At 40.7% G+C, this 17,812-nt stretch overlaps 1 pseudogene; it reads left to right on the top strand.

Moving 5' to 3' along the window:
• Nucleotides 1–5,104: 5,104 nt before the first annotated feature.
• On the top strand, nt 5,105–17,512 carry LOC120515042 (annotated as a pseudogene).
• The last annotated feature ends 300 nt before the right edge of the window (nt 17,513–17,812 follow it).

Raw genomic sequence — 17,812 nt, forward strand, 5'->3', positions numbered from 1 at the left:
ATCTGTTGGTGAAGAAAGATTCACTAATCTTGACTCTGATGATGCTGTGATCTTTGCAGAGTCAATAGATGCTCTGACCTGGGATCTTGAGAGACTGAGCGAGGAGTCTGAGTGTCTCTGCTTGCAAGTCTCCTGATAAAAACCAAGATCCAGGCCTTTAATGACCTCTTGGCACGGCCATCAGCAGTGTGTCTGTCTGCAGAAAAAGTGTCGACCTTGTCGAGAGGTTTACTTACCTTGGCAGTGACATTTTTGTTTCTGGTGACTCTTCCTATGAAGTTAGTAGATGGATTGGGAGAGCATGGGGGGTCATATCTATGCAAAAGGATGAAGTCTTCAGAGTGCTGGTGCTTTCTGTCTTGCTATATGGTTGCAAGACATGGACGCTATCCAGTGACCTGAGACGAAAACTGGACTCCTTTGCTACTGTGTCTCTCGGGAGAATCCTTAGGTACAGCTGGTTTGACTTTATGTCAGATGAGCAGTTGATCAAGGAGTCCTGAATGAGATATATTACCTGCATTGTGAGGGAGCGTCAGTTACAGCACCACGGCCATGTGGCGCAATTTCCCGAGGGGGACCCGAGTGGCTGGACCAGGCCAAGGAGTCAACAACATAATACCTGGTTGCAGCAGATAGAAGGTCATTTCCATAGGGTGGGACCGGGCCGTGTGTCTGCATGGGGGATCCCAAACTGTTTCGTCATGTAGTTGGTGTGGCAACGCACTATACCAGTACATGCTCCCCAACCTGACCTGACCTGAATTTGAAAATGTAGCACATATCTTAAATCCATGACAAGTCAGAAGTCATCAATAAGCATGTCTGATGAAGTCTTTTTTTAAATATATTTTTAAGCAAGTTACAAAAAAATTGCATCCAGCAGGGTCTGTATGCTCTATAGGAATATGTTTGTTAGACTGCAGTTTTTACTAAACTAAAAGTCTATATATATATATATTGTAAAAGACTCAACAAGAGACAACATAAAGTTTTGGGGTTTCCGGCCCCGTATATTGCAGAAAAATCCACACTTCAAATCAGGTCAAAAGATATAAACAAAACAGTTCATATGCGCAACACTATTAGAGGCGTCGGCGGCCATTTTATAAGTGAGGAGCCGGAAGTGGAGGAATGCTGGGAAGGAACCGTGAGGGAGGATGAGACTGATGACGTATGGAAAGATGGCGGAGGAATGGCAGAAGTAAACGTACTGCGGGAAGGCTTATGATGGCGGAGCATCTTTTTTCCTGGAAGAAATCAAAGGAGAAAGGTTAGTACCCCGCCACTCCCTGCCGGCGAACGTCTTTCGAAGCGGTTTAAGGTCCGTCCGCGGTCTCCTAATCTCGCGTGCGTGACACAACTCCCCCCCTTAGCCCAAGACCGTCAGGTCAGGCGGACCTAACCAAGAGGTCGTGGAGGCGAGAGAGGGCATCGGCATTGGCCTGAAGGTTGCCGTGACGATAAGTGACCGTGAACTTATAGGGTTGTAGGTCCAGAAACCACCTGGTGACCCACGGATTCGACTCTTTGTGCAGGGACATCCACTGAAGCGCAGCGTGATCAGTCACTAGAGTGAACTCACGACCCAACAGGTAGTGAGTGAGCCACCGCCCACTTAATGGCCAAGGCTTCGCTCTCCACTGCCGCATACTTGGTCTCTCGGTCTAGCAGTTTCCGGCTTAAGTACATCACGGGGTGTTCAACACCATCGACGCTTTGGCTCAACACGGCCCCCAGGCCTGTGTCCGAAGTGTCGGTCTGGAGGATAAAAGGAAGCCCAAAATCAGGGGTCCTTAATACAGGTGCCGACATTAGGGCCTTTTTTAGGTCACTGAATGTGTGTTCCGCCTTGTCGTTCCATACCACGTATAGGGGAGTGCCCTTCTTTGTTAAATTGGTCAAGGGTGCTGACCTTTCAGAGGAACGGGGTACGAACCGGCGGAAGTACCTCGCCAGCCCCAAGAAAGCCTGCACCTGTCTCTTGGTATTCGGACGGGGCCATTCCAGAATGTCTTTGACTTTGGAACATTGGGGTCTCACCTGTCCTCGTCCCACAAGGTAGCCTAAATATTTGGCCTCCTTTAAGCCAAAATAACATTTACGGGGGTTAATGCGGAGGCCGGCTTTAGCGAGTGTTGCAAGGACAGCAGAGACCTGCAGTAGATGCTCCTCCCAGGTGCCGGAATAGATGATGACGTCATCCAGGTAGGCGGCACTATAGGACTGGTGGGGCTTCAGCACTCTATCCACCAAACGTTGAAATGTCGCTGGGGCCCCGTGCAGCCCAAATGGGAGGACCTTGTATTGCCAATGTCCACTAGGGGTGCTAAAGGCCATTTTTTCTTTTGCAGATGCCGTTAAGGGAATTTGCCAATACCCTTTCGTCATGTCAAGAGTAGTTAAGTATCGAGCCGCACCCAGGCGCTCAAGTAGGTTGTCAATGCGGGACATCGGGTAGGCGTTGAACTTGGAGACATGATTCAGACGTCTAAAGTCATTACAGAACCTCCAAGAGCCGTCTGGCTTGGAAACGAGGACGATAGGACTGGACCAAGGACTACGGCTTTCCTCAACAATGTCCATATCCAACATCCATTGCACCTCCAGTTCCACTTCGGCGCGTTTTGCCTCCGGGAGTCTATAGGGCCTCTCCCGGACGACTACTCCAGGGTCCGTGACTATATCGTGCGCAATCAGCGAGGTCCGGCCCGGTGACTCGTTCACTACTTCGGGGACGGCCTGGATTGCCTGAGTTAACTCCCGCCACTGTAAGGGTGTCAGCTCGTCACCGAGGTTAAGGGCAGACGTGCTAGCGAATAGGGAGAGGGATCTACGAGGGTCGGGAGACTCCTCCCTGTCCTTCCAAGGTTTTAACAAATTGACATGGTAGATCCTCTCACTCGGCCGACGATTTGGTAACTAAATAGTCGACAAGCCCCTTTCTTTTCTTAACCTCGTATGGCCCCTGCCAGTGAGCTAGCAACTTGGAATGGGAGGTAGGAACGAGCACCATCACTCGATCCCCCGGGCGGAACTCTCGGTGGACGGAGTTGCGGTTGTAACGCCGGGCCTGCGCTGCCTGTGCACGAGTCACGTGGTTGTTCAGGAGTGGCCTGATTTTAGCTAGTCTGTCGCGTAGTTGCGCCACATACTCCAATATATTGGAGGAGGGAAGGGCCTCAGCCTCCCAGCCCTCTTTTAGTATGTCTAAAAGTCCTTGAGGTTGTCGCCCGTACAATAATTCAAAAGGGGGGATGCCTGTAGAGGCCTGGGGCACCTCCCGGTAGGCAAAAAGCACGAGCGGTAGGAGCTGGTCCCAGTTCCTGCCATCGGCGTTGACTACCTTGCAGAGCATCTGTTTAATCTGTCTGATTAAAACGCTCCACCAGCCCGTCTGTTTGAGGGCGGTAGACAAACGTCTTCAGGTGCTTTATTCACAGTAATCTGGCAACCTCCCTGAATGTATCTGAGGTGAAGGGAGTACCCTGGTCCGTGAGGACTTCTTTGGGGATACCCACTCTAGAAAATAGGTTGATTAATTCCCATGCGATATTTGTGTTAGCGGAGCGCAGGGGAACCGCCTCTGGGTATCGCCTCTGGGTATCGGGTAGTGTAATCCACCATGACCAATATGTACTTTTGAGGGTTCCAGGGGGCCTACTAAGTCCACCCCTATTCTATCAAAAGGGATGTCTATCGGGTATTGGGACGAGAGGAGCTCGGTCCCTCCTAGGAATCTGGTGAGTCTGACATTCCGGACAGGATTGACAGAAGCGCCGGACCTCCTCGTTGATCAGCACGTCGAGAGGGCTCGGGGGTGGCCGCCCGTCCCTGTCGGTTCCCACGAGCTTGTCTTTCCGACCCCCCGGCTTGGAAGACCGCGAGCTGACGCTCCAGGACTTCCAGGAGTCCCAACATGTCCTTGTAAGGATGGCGCCGGACCTGCTGGGTGAGGGAGCTAGGCAAGGCGTTTACGAGGCCCTCACAGGCCACCTGCTCTACTACCTTCCGGGCTTGGGGACCATCGAGCTGTAGCCAGCGCCCCATTTTACCCCAGAAGTCAAAGGCCTGGGCTCGGGCCGTTTTTTCTGGGTCAAACTGCCAGCTCCGCCATTCACTCGCCTGCTGACCGTAGCGTGCCAGGATCTCCTGTTTTAGGTGGTCATAACTTGCGGCCTCCTCCTCGGGGAGATCGTAGTAAGCACGCTGCGCGGGTCCCTTCAGGTAGGGCACCAGAATGGACGCCCACTCTGACCGCTGCCACTCGTTCTGGGTGGCCGTCTGTTCAAATATGCTGAGGTACGACTCAACGTCATCAGCCTCTGTCATAGGCACCAGAGGCGGAGGCACTGGACGAGGCAGGTCGGGTCTTACCCTCCGGGCTTCTGCCAACCTGGCCTTCGTTTCCTCCAACTCCCGGGTGGTAGCGGCTTGCGCTTGCTGCAGGGACAGGATCTGGGCATTCATTGTCCGCGTGCGTGACAATATATATATAATATATACATATATATATATATTTTTGTAAAAGCTAGTCTGGCCACAGACAGACATGACACCAGTGTCCAAAATGCACGCTGTTTATTTACAAACTATTTACAGTTGGTTCCACCCACTCACACACTACTCCTCAGTCTTTTTCTCTCTTTGGCTGCTCTTACAAGCTCCGTCTCCCTCCACCCGACTCCGGCTCCTCGAAGGGAGCACAGCAAAATCTTCAGTGTTGTTTAGTGTTGTTTTTTCAGAGGTGTTAATTTGAGAATATCAACACTTGGAGTGTTACACAGTGTTTGCACTCAATGTTATTTTGGGGAGTAAGTATACATTACACCACCAAAGAGTGGATTTGATTTCCGGCAGTGCAGCAGCACTTCCCCTTTCTTTTTTGCGGTCATTACTGAACACACTGCGAGAATGGCCAATAAATTAATGTGAGAATAATACTTATTTTTAACAAACTGATTACTGAAAAATGATTGATTGTCAATCGTTAAATGGTTACAATAACAAGCATATTGCAATTGTATGCTTATAATTGATATATATATATATATATATATATATATATGGCTGATCTTTTTTTTCTGTCAGAGATGAATATTTTTCCAAAAAGCTGAATTTTCTAAAAACACACAAATCAATGATTCTGACCTAAATTAACATAAAACGTCTGTGGATGTATGCAGTGTGTTGACACCGCGTGTTAGCTGTCTCCAACTCCGGCGACTAACATCTATTTTCTGAAAGGCACTACAAACAATGGTTTCACACATAGATCAACATAAAACATCTGTTGCATGTTTGCTTTCAGGGTCTTCCCTATGTGGAGAGCGGTTTGAGTAGTGAGAAAAGCGCTGTATAAATGTAAAATAATTAATTAAAAGAATTAAGTCGCCGTGAGAAGCAATCTGGATTGTACTGAGCCCCTCGTGTGCCTCATGTGGACAAAGTCGACATCTGCCTTTAACAATCCCCTTTCTCACCATCTTCCACTTAACGACATTAACTCTTCTCCGTACAGGTAAAGTGAAGTTACATTTTCGTCTGTATTTTATGTATTTATTCTTCTGTGTAAGATTGTATGCATTTTCATTGTTACGATTTTATGCATGAAGTGTGGTTATAAAGGTTTAAATAAGCAGTCATGGGGTTCGGGAGCGGATGAATCAATTTTACATGATTTGGTATGTTGGGGAAAATGGTTTCAGTTTTTAAACAAATCGGTTTCTAAACAGCCTTTAGGAACGAATTTATAATCGAAATCTGAGGTTCCACTGCATTTCCTGATTTATTTCTTTGTGTGTTAAATTAATTATGTACCCATTTACTTATTTCAATGCCACCGACAAGATACGAAACACACCTTGAAATGTAATTATTCTTAGATTTAGTTGTCTGCGTATTTAATTTTGACCAAAATATGCCTCCATATTAGATATATTTATGTTCTGAAATATATATTGTATGTAGCACAAACAAAGTTGAAAAATTTAATGACAGTTAAAGTTGCTTTAGCCAATATATTAAACTGTTGTACCGAGATTGTTAAACAACTGCTCTCTCAAAGCTAAGATTGAAGTTCTTTCATGAGGTCTCATCATGCTGGTGAAGGTGAATTATCTTCAGGTGAAGAAATACATCAAATTGCAAGATGGGTTCACATTTGAGGAGTTTCTAAACGAAGGTAAATTTGAATTTAATTATGTGTTGGATAATGTTTCAGCTGATTCAAAAAGTTAATTTTATTGACATTTCATAACCAAATGTATCTTGTTTTAGTAAAAAAAAAAATTGGGCTTACATCAAATGATGCACTTCAAGTCTTTGATGAGACAAATACTAACGTGGAGAAAGATATTTTTCAAGAGTTGGTTCAGAGCAACCCACAGATATGCTGCACAGTAAAATGTCCTCCACAAGGACTTTTTGCTGATCTGGATGTTTCTGGTGGTATTATTTTTTTTTTTCTGAAATGACTAAACAACTTAATAAAATATTTGATAATCAATATTGATCTCTCCTTTTTTAAAAAAAATTTCACCCACAGCTACCTCAACACCAAGTACATGCACTGATACACTTTCAAACTCCAGTGATGTAGAAGGGTTGGAGAGAACTAAACTGAACCTGTCTGCAACCTCAAACTTTAATAATGGCAGAGAAATCACAAGTGCTGAAAAGGCAAAACAGGTAAATGTGGAAATATCTGCATTCATGGATAACTTTTGTGTGTGATGTCATCATACCATTCCTTTATGTTTTTTTTGTCTTTAATAACTAGATTGTTCAAAATGCCCGAAAGAGAAACCTGGTGGTTTGGATGTTCTCGAAGAATATGAGCTAACTAAAACACTGAAGCACAGCACGAGACGACAGCTTGTTAATGTTCTTGTTAGCCATATGACAGAGGTTCATGGGTAAGCTATCAGAGAATTAATAAATCGACACAATATCAGGCTTGCTTTGTGTCTATTCATACATATATGGAGGTTTAAGTATTGGATAAATGACGAAGTTCTACTTAATCTTCTACAATTTTCAGGAGGATTCCCACACTTCAACAGAGAGAGACGTATGCCTTGGGCATTGCTTCTCTTTTCCCTGCTCTAAGAGACCCATATTCATCGAAGGGCTATGTAAGCACACCTTAGTCACTTTCAGGTACTTTTTATGTAGTTGAATACTGCAATTATTTAAAAGAAATACCTGGATTTTATTTAACACTTTTTCATTTGGTATGATTTTCAATGTCAGTGTTTATGTAATTCTAATTTACTATTGAGATTTAATAAATGTACTTTATTGCTTCCTTGTTTGTTGTTTCATTTTAGGAACATTTTTATGATCCCGAGAAGGGAACAGGATTTATTTCTTGGCGGCTTAAAACTCTGTCAAGGAAGAATCCAAAACGTGTTTACTTGATGTCTCGTGAGACTGGTGGACCAAGTCGTCGAAGAAAAATAGAGGACACTGAACAACTTGATGGAGATGCATGCAGAGAAGCCATTTCACTCCTTCTCCACACCGCTGATGAGACTGAAGTTAGGCAAAAGATGAAGCAAACCTTTAAGCATCGGCAAGAGCTCGTTCATAACCCGGAAAGGTCAACTGACATCTTAAAAATCTTTCCAAGATTTTAGAAGTAAAAGGGTTGGTAAGTATAAAAATCCTTTCCTGTTTTATTTCTTGGTTTAAGGGATTAAGTGTGATTCAAGCATGATGCCATTATGTTTTGTTGTATGCAATATCATTAGGTAAATCAAGACTTTATTTTGCTGTTTAATGCTGAAACATCTGCAAAATTGCTTGAGCAGTGGGAGACGGCATTCAAGCCAAAAGTCATTGAAGAAGCAAAGTCTCTCACTTTGACAGCAGAACTTCAAAGTCACATCAGTGCAGCAGAGAAACAACAGTCTGAACACGGTAAGTGGTATTTTGAGGTTTTAAATGGCAGGCAAGGCTATCTATTCTACATACTAATTTATATTTCTATAGCTCGCCGATTGGAGAGGATTACCTGAAACTGGAAAAGGCCGGGAGGTCCGCGGCTTCAGTTACGCAATTACGCGGGACTGGAGCAGCGGGGACACCGGCTTCAGCAGAGTCTGCTGCTTCATCTACGGCACAAGAAGGCACATTTGAGCTATCTGAACTGAAAGTGTTGCTCGCTGAGCTCAGGCAAGATATAAAGAAAAGCGAGAAGGCTAATGAGAAAGCAACGGCAAAGGCACTTGAGAGACTGAAACAGGAATTAAAACAGGAAATCCAACAGGCAAATGAAAGGCTGCGCCAAGAGGTACAACTTGAACTTCGACAGGTGCTGGGTAAAATCGAAGAGCGCATTGAGAAAAACTCAGTTAAACTGAGCACGCTTGCTGATCGATTGGAGCATCTTAGTGAGACATTCACGAATCGGATCGAAATAGCCGAACATCTAGCTGCCTGTGCCGAGGAAAGAGCAGTAAATGTCAGTTCGAATGTAAAAAACTCGGAGAAAAACTTGGAGACAGACTGGCTGCTTTAGAAGATGGGAATAGAAGGTATAATGTCAGAATTGAAGGCCTGCCGGAGAATCGAGAAAGTTTAAACCCTGTGAAATTCGCAACTGAACTTTTTTCTAAAATAATCGGGGGCGACTTTAAAGCAGAATCTGAGATAGCAGCGCTTACGCGTCACGCTGATCAAACACCGTCAGACCCGACCAAGATCTTTTATAGTTCGTTTTGAACGATTATCATTTAAGTTAGAGGTGATGGAACTCCTCAGGAAAAAAGGAAGATATTATATATGAAGATTGCCACATTCGCGTCTTCCCTGACTTCTCTCCAGCAACAGCTATAAACGCCGCCTTCTATAATATTAAACAGCGCTACGGCAAGCCAATGTCAAATACGGCCTCCTGTATCCGCAAAACTGAAAGTGGAATGGCAGGGTCATTTCTATGTTTTCGCTAGCAAGGAGGAGGCAGAAAATGAGTTAAGAAAGCTGATCCCGGGACTATTCTGATACATAATTGTGAGTCATGGCGGTAAATGATAAAGCTAGGATTAATAATCTACTGTCTGATCTATTTGTTTTAAAATACGGGTTTTTATCAGCATATATTCTCATATTCTTATATTATTATTACTTACTTATTACTTATCATTACTTAGTATTACTAGGGCTAAATGTTTATGTTTTATTGTGCTTAATTACGTTTTCCTCCTCTTTTTCTTTTCTAATTATTTCATGTGTACCCTAAATGAGACTGTTCAATATCATACCCTTGGTTTACTGTTATTGCTATTACTGCATTAAGACTTGTTATGCTTGTTTTGGACACATCTTTAACACCATCACCTGGGTTTATTATCTGGGGATATCATCTTAATGCACTAAAATTGATGAAGATTATATGTATATATATATATATTAAGTGCAAAATTCTTTTCTTTTTTTTTTTTTTTCTTTTTCCTCTTTTAAAGACTATATTGGTAACAGATATCTCTATCTTTTAACCTTAAAGCGCCACTGCATGGGGGCTTGATGTGCTTTGGACGTGCTCTGTCTCTGGGTATGTCAGAGGACTGGGACTGCATGAAGTGGGTTTTAGCCTCACCTGGGGAGGCAAAAGGGAGGGTGGGGGTTAAGGGGAAGAGAAAGAGAGCAGGCTTGATCTATATCTAATCTATCATCTCAATCTTTATAATTATAACTATCACGTAATAATAAGCTGCATGGCAACAACTCTTGGGGGAATAGGAAATTAAGACCTAAACTATTTCACTTCCAGTTAAGACTATAATATGACACCAAAAACTCAGAATCAGTGTCTCCATGATGGGACAGTTAACTTCGTAAGCTGGAATGTTAAAGGCCTGAATCACGAATTAAAGAGAAAGAAAGTACTTTCTCACCTAACAGGTCTAAATGCTAAAATAGTATTTTTACAGGAAACCCACTTACTAAGTAAGGATCAGTTCCGCTGCAAAAGACTGGACTGGCCAAATGTTCCATTCTAGTTTTACAAAGAAAACTAGAGGGGTGGGAATTCTCATACATAGAACAGTACCATTTGTAGCATCAGATGTAGTATTGGATCCTGAAGGGAGATATGTGATGGTCATGGGAGACTTATCTAACTGTAAAATGATTTTGATAAATGTTTATGCACCTAATGTTGATGATAAGGAATTTATACAAAATTTATTTGCATCCATTCCCAATCTGAACACTCATAAACTTATAATGGCTGGGGACTTTAATTGTGTTCTAAATCCACTTTTAGATAAGACTTCCTCCACAGGGGGAACGGCAACTAACACCGCAAAGATAATTACAAAGTTTATAACTGATCACAACTTATCAGATCCCTGGAGGTTTTTAAACCCAAATTCAAGAACATATTCTTTCTACTCACCAGTACATCATTGCTACTCAAGGATTGATTACTTCTTTATAGATAATAACTTCTTGCCTAAGATTAAATCTTGTAAATACGATGCTATTGTTATTTCAGACCATGCTCCGATGATCTTGGAGCTGAAATTACTAAGCCCCATACACTCACCCCAGATGGCGTCTCAATCCGCTTCTATTAGCTGACGAGAATTGTACTGAATTTATATCCAAACAAATTGAATTCTTTCTAGAGACAAATACATCCCCTGAGATCTCTGCAGGAATACTCTGGGAAACTCTTAAGGCCTTCTTAAGAGGACAGATTATCTCATATCTTTCCCACAGAAATAAATCCGAAGCGAAGAAAGTAGCAGAGATAAAAGCGAAATTACTAAAATAGATGAAGAACATGCCAGACTACCAAGCGAGACTCTACATAAGAGGAGGCAGGCTCTACATTCAGAATTAAACCTCTTGACAACTAAAGAAACCGAACAACTAATTTACAAATCCAGACATCATTATTATGAACATGGAGAGAAAGCTAATAAGCTTTTAGCGCAACAAATTCACAAGCAAGATGTGCAACGCAATCTCGTAATTACTAACACGAACGGAGATAAAATCATCGAACACAAAAATATAATGTACACTTTTAGAGACTACTATAAATCCCTATATACTACTGAGTTTAAAGAAGACAATATACAATCTAATGCATTTCTGGATAAATTACAGATACCACAAATTGACGCTATTAGTGTGGAGGAGCTCGATAAACCTCTGTCATTATCAGAATTACTGGATGCTATAAAGTCACTCCAAGGTGGAAAAGCAGCAGGCCCTGATGGCTACCCTGCAGAGTTTTACAAGAAATTCTCCGCTCAGCTAGCTCCCTCCTATTAGCAACATTTACAGAAGCCAGAGATAACCAATCTCTTCCACAAACCTTTCGCCAAGCACTAATCACTGTCTTTCCAAAACAAAATAAGGACTTATTACAATGTGCATCATACAGACCAATTTCACTTCTGAATAACGACGTTAAAATACTCTCTAAAATCATAGCTAGAAGGATGGAGAAAGTGCTCCCTCAGTAATATCACAAGACCAAACTGGATTTATTAGGGGCCGACACTTATCTTCAAATCTTCGACGCCTGTTTAATGTAATATACTCACCAACTAAATCAAACACCCCAGAAATATTATTATCATTGGATGCAGAAAAGCATTCGACATGATTGAATGGAAATACCTTTTACTATTTTGGAGAAGTTTGGGTTTGGCCCAACATTTGTGCATGGATTAAATTACTGTATACTAACCCAGAAGCTTCAGTTTGCATCAATAACATTTGCTCAGACTACTTTAAACTAGAACGTGGCACAAGACAAGGATGCCCTTTGTCACCACTGCTGTTTGCAATTGCCATTGAACCACTGGCAATACATTGTCGAAATACTGATCAGATAAAGGGGATTAGCAGAGAAGGACTGGAACAGAAAATCTCATTATATGCAGATGACATGGTACTGTATATATCGGACCCAGAAAATTCTGTGCCTGCAGTCTTAGCAGCACTCACAGAATTTCAAAAGCTCTCTGGTCTCAGAATTAATCTGAATAAAAGTGTACTCTTTCCGTGAATTCGCAAGCATATAATATTAGATTAGACACCCTTCCTTTTATCATTGCAGAACAGTTTAAATACCTCGGGTAAACATCACAAGTAAACATAAAGCTCTTTATCAACAAAATTTCGCGTCTGCATGGAAAAAATTAAACAAGACTTGCATAGATGGTCAACCCTTCATCTCACACTAGCTGGAAGAATTAACACTGTTAAGATGAATATTCTTCCTAAGCTCCTTTTTATTTCAAAACATACCAATATACATTAATAAATCGTTCTTTAAGCAATTAGATTCAACAATAACCTCATTTATTTGGAATTCTAAACATCCACGCATCAAAAGAGCGACCCTACAAAGACAAAAGGCAGAAGGCGGCATGGCTCTACCTAACTTCCAGTTTTATTACTGGGGGCAAATATACAGTCGATAAGAACCTGGACACAAATAGAAGAACATACACAGGCATGGACCGCAATAGAAGTAAAATCCTGCAGTACTTCTTTGTATTCCTTGCTTGTGCTCCAATAAACACACGTTATCGGCAATACACTAATAACCCAATTGTGCTCCACTCACTTAGAATCTGGAACCAATGTAGAAAGCATTTTAAGACGGAGAAGCTTCTTTCTGTGGCACCCTGCAAAAGAACCACCTCTTTCAACCCTCACAAACATATGCAGTTTTAATATCTGGAAAAATTTGGAATTAACTTGCTTAGAGATCTTTATATAGACAACGTCTTTGCATCCTATGAACAATTACATTCCAAATTTAACATTCCAGCTACAAATTTCTTTCACTATCTTCAAATCAGGAACTTTGTTAAACAGAACCTTCCAGATTTTCCTCATCTTGCACCCTCATCCACGCTGGAAAAATTATTGCTCAATTTCAAGGAGTTAGACTCCATCTCTACAATATATAAAATCCTTTTACAATCCCTTCCTTTCAAAGATCCAAGAGGACACTGGGAAAATGACCTCTCAATTAATATATCAGAAAAGGAGTGGAAAGTAGCAATGCAGAGAATTCACTCGAGCTCCATATGTGCAAAGCATACAATTATACAACTCAAAATTATATATCGAGCACATCTGTCTCGACTAAAACTCTCCAAAATGTTTCCAGGACATGATCCAACCTGTGAACGCTGCAAAAGCCCCAGCCTCACTAGGTCACATGTTCTGGGCCTGCTCCAAATTAACATTATTCTGGACAAAAATTTTTAATTACCTCTCAGACAGTCTTGGACTCACAATCCCTCCTAACCCATTAACAGCTGTGTTTGGGGTTCTTCCAGAGGGTCTTAAAGTGGAGAAAGACAAACAAATTGTGATTGCATTCACTACACTGTTGGCACGCAGACTTATTCTGATAAACTGGAAGAACCCAAACTCTCCTCTTTAAGTCAGTGGGAAACTGATGTGTTATATTATTTAAAATTGGAAAAATCAAATACTCAGTTAGAGGATCTGTGCAGACTTTTTCAAAACATGGCAGGATCTAATCAGTAATATTTTGAAATGATTTTATAAAGCACAGAGAATTTGTTGATTTAGGTATTTTTAAAAGCCTTAAATTTTACACCGTTTGGCTTGCTCTCTCTCTCAAGGGTGGGGATCGATCTGTTCTTAGCATAATTCTTTTTTTTTTTGTAAAAATGTGATTGCTATGTATTGATTGTAATAAAATTAATAAAAAAAAAAAATAATAATAATTTATATTTCTGAACATTGACTACTTCTCATTTTCCATCAGAATGGGACAGTGACATTTCCTCTTTCTTGTTGCTGTTGCATTTGCTACCACCTTCTGCAGGGAGAAAGAAAGTTAAAATCAGTCCCACTGATGCTGTTGACAGGCTTGTACATTTTCAGAAGGTGAATTACAACGTGGGATCAATGTCTTTGCAATGTGTTGTACCGTCATAGATGCATTTATTTGGTTGATACTGAAGGAAGTTATTCTCGTGCTTTTTCACCCATGGCAAATATAGTGTTCATTTTTTTTTTTTTTTTGAGTTATTGATGGCATGCAAACTTGATATCAATTTTAACCATGTCACAGTGGCCTGCACTTGTCTGTCTTTTCTAGTACATTTTCTTCCTTTTGTACATGACATGAATTACAAACAGCTACGTATCTTGTAGTTGCAGATAACCTCCAGACTTACTTTCTGTTAAATTTTAGCTGTAGCACTCTTCAGATTTTCACCCTGGTAAATTGTTAGTCATGGTTTGAACTGTTTAATGTATTAAAGAATTCTGTTCTCTTTTTTTTTTTTTTAAGTGCTGTGCATTCATCAGCTGTAAAATATAACTTGTCATTCTTTTATAGTCCTGTACCAGCATTAAAGAACATCTCATGGGAAGAGAAAGCCACCAACCATACCTACTTGCAGTAGAACGAACCAAAAAGAGGATTGACAATTTTGATGTCGTTGTTGACAAGCAGCTCATCCCCTGTGCAGGAGCCACCTCCCTGAGTGCCATAGATGAACTTTTCAAAGTTCATTACGTCTTTAACCTAACCTATGAGGAATCCCTGGCAAATGTCTACACCTTTCTACAGACAACAGTCTACAACATTGACATCGGTCTAACAAACGAGTCGCCAAGAGTAAGAGAACTACGTGTGAAATTGTTAAGCAATGTTTAAATGTTTTAACTGTGAGAGTTTGTATGCAAATAGCCAGCAGCTGATATCTCACTTGCGAGTTACACACAGTTTCTATCCTTCATTGAAGTTCAGGTTGATTTGTATGCAAGGCGATTGTAGGCGCCGGTTTTGTACTTTTTCAGGGTTTAGGAAACATTTAAACAGTGTTCATTTTGAGGATAATGGTTTGCATTATGTAGAACCACAGTCATCCCAAGATGTTGATAGTAATCAGTTAGGTTCTATACAGACAGGCGTTGGTGATTCCCGAGGTGCCTCTTATTTTGAGAACAATGGTGACAGTGATACCCCAGGTTTTCCCACAGATTGTCTGGACAACAATGATGACTGCCTTTCTGAAAGAGATACAAAGGCTATGTGTGCTTCAATTTTGGCCAAATTACAATGCAGTGGTGTGGCAAACAGTTTAATTTCAGCACTTGTCTCAGATCTTGAAGAGCTTACTTCTGAAGTTCACACACAAACTCAACACAAACTATTGTCATCTATTCCTCTTGATAATCCAGTCAGGTTAGCAGTCAAGAGTAGTTTTACACATTTTGAAAACCCATTTGTTTGCTTTAACACAGAAAGCAAAAGAACCAATTATTTCATTGATAAATGGAGTGTAGTTGAGCCACTTGAAATTGGACTTGGCATGAGGTATGATGTGAGACACAATAAAAAAACAGGCTGTTATGATCAGGTCCCAGTAAAAGATACCTTTGTTTATGTACCAATATTAGAAACTTTAAAATTTATGTGTCAAAATTCAGATGTATGTAGATTGATTAGGGAATCCATTATTTTCCAGACATTCCACTGCGTTGCAGATCCAATTATATTATGATGATTTTGAAACAGCAAATCCCCTTGGATCCAAACACGGGATACACAAAGTTGGGGCACTTTATTTTGTACTAAGAAATCTTCCACCCAAATTTAATTCAACACTGATGAATATCCATTTAGTTGCACTATTTCATGCTCATGATTTGAAAAAATATGGGTTCCAGCCCATACTGGAGCCTTTGATCCATGACATCAGTATTCTAGAAACCGATGGCATTGAACTGCCAATTTCCACAGGGACAATTTATGGCACTCTGTGTCAAGTGAATGGAGACAACTTGGGAATGCACTCAATCCTTGGCTTCTCTGAATCTTTTAGTGGTCAGTATTTTTGTCGTTTATGTTTGACTGAAAAGGCAGATGACCAGGTTATTTACAATGAGGGTGACCCAAGGGTTGTTTTACGTAATTGTGTCGTCTATGAGCGCCACTGTCTTCAATTGGAATCAGACCCACAAATCTCATCACTATATGGCCTCAAAAGAAAATCATCACTCAACAATCTAAAATTTTTTCATGTATGCCACAATTTCTCTTTCGATGTAATGCATGACATCCTAGAAGGAGTTTCTCAATATGAAATGAAATTGCTCTTTGAATATGTTGACAGTAACTTTATGTCATGGAGTGAATTGGTTTCCAGAATATATGCCTATGATTATGGCTATTTGGAATGAAAGAATCGTCCCACACGAGTGAATCTAGACCACAAAGGAAATGGCTTAGGGCTGAACTCAATCCAGGCACTTTGCCTTTTAAAAAACATGCCGTTAGTGTTTGGTGATATTGTGCCCAGTGGAGATGAACACTGGCATTTGCTTCTTCTCTTACTTCAAATAGTCAACCTTGTATTTTCCCCATGTCTCTCTCAAGGCATGACTATTCTTATGAAGTATTTAATAATTGAACACCATGAATTATTCACAAAATTGTATCCACTCAAGAATTTATTGCCAAAGCATCATTTTATGATTCATTATCCTTCAACTATACGTAAGATCGGTCCTTTAGTACATATGTGGAGCATGCGATTCAAAGCTAAACATAAAGTGTTCAAAAATACACTCAAGAATTTTAAAAATATCACCAAATCTTTGGCAAAAAGACATCAGATGTCCATAGGCTATCTTTGGGAAACATCACCTTTGAAACATGTTGAGTATGGACCAATGAAAACATTTTGCTGGGAGAGTGTTGATAGCAAGCATTTAGTAGGAATGCAACTGAATCCCATGCACAAAACCATGTACTCCATGAACTGGGTGAAAATTGATGGGACCGAATACAAAGTAGGCCTCATTTTTGCAACAAAATTGAAGATCAACTTCCAGTTTTCAGTCAGATTCGAAAAATACTTAGTATCGACAACAATATATTCTTTTGGTGGATGAACTTTTCACCGAGCATTTCTCAGAGCATCTCCATGCATTTAAAGTACTGGGTGAATGTGGCAAAGCTGAACTCATCAAAGCCAATACTATGAAGTTTCACAGGCCATTTGACTTGCAAAGTGTATATGGATCTGATGAGAGTCAATATGTCATACCCCCATTTGTGCTGGTTTAATTGGCATGTAAAAATATTTTCTTTAGATGGTTACAATTGGCACATGCTGGCCTAAAAATTTATTTAATCTCTTTATGGAGGATGTATTTTTCCAAAAGTGGACTGTAGGTATGATGAGGCAATAGATTATACCAGAATTTGTGGTGAGTTATTTATTTAATGTTATCCCTTTTAAATGGGACTTATTATATTTTTGTATTTATTTTTACTTAGTCCTGGCTGTGCTCAATGTTACAGACCAGTGTTAACACCAAAGGATTGATAGCTGCTGTAACCTACATGTACAAAAATGTCAATTAACACTTGGATCCCCTGTAAATTGCCACTGAGACCACACTTTTTTATATATTTAAATAATTTTGGATGGGAAACCAGCTTTTTTGTTGTATAGGTTTTGAAATATTGTGTAAACTATTTTGTTTAATAAAACAAGCATTTTGAAAAATCTTGATTCCTGTTTTTTTTATCTTGTGTATAAGGTGTGTACATTAAACTTTCCATTAATGAGACATTAGCTTCTGAATAAAATGAGGTGCCCCAACTTGATATTGCATCTAAAATAATAGGATATACTAACACTCATTGAGTGTAAACATATTGCCACTCCACACTTGTCATGTGTTGAAATCAACACCGTAAGAGTTACTTTTTTAACACTAGCAGAGTGCCTTGGGAATTTAGTTTACACCAAGTGGATGTTCAACACACCTCTGGTGT

Source organism: Polypterus senegalus, chromosome 14 (assembly GCF_016835505.1).
Source record: "Polypterus senegalus isolate Bchr_013 chromosome 14, ASM1683550v1, whole genome shotgun sequence".
NCBI classification, from domain to species: domain Eukaryota; kingdom Metazoa; phylum Chordata; class Cladistia; order Polypteriformes; family Polypteridae; genus Polypterus; species Polypterus senegalus.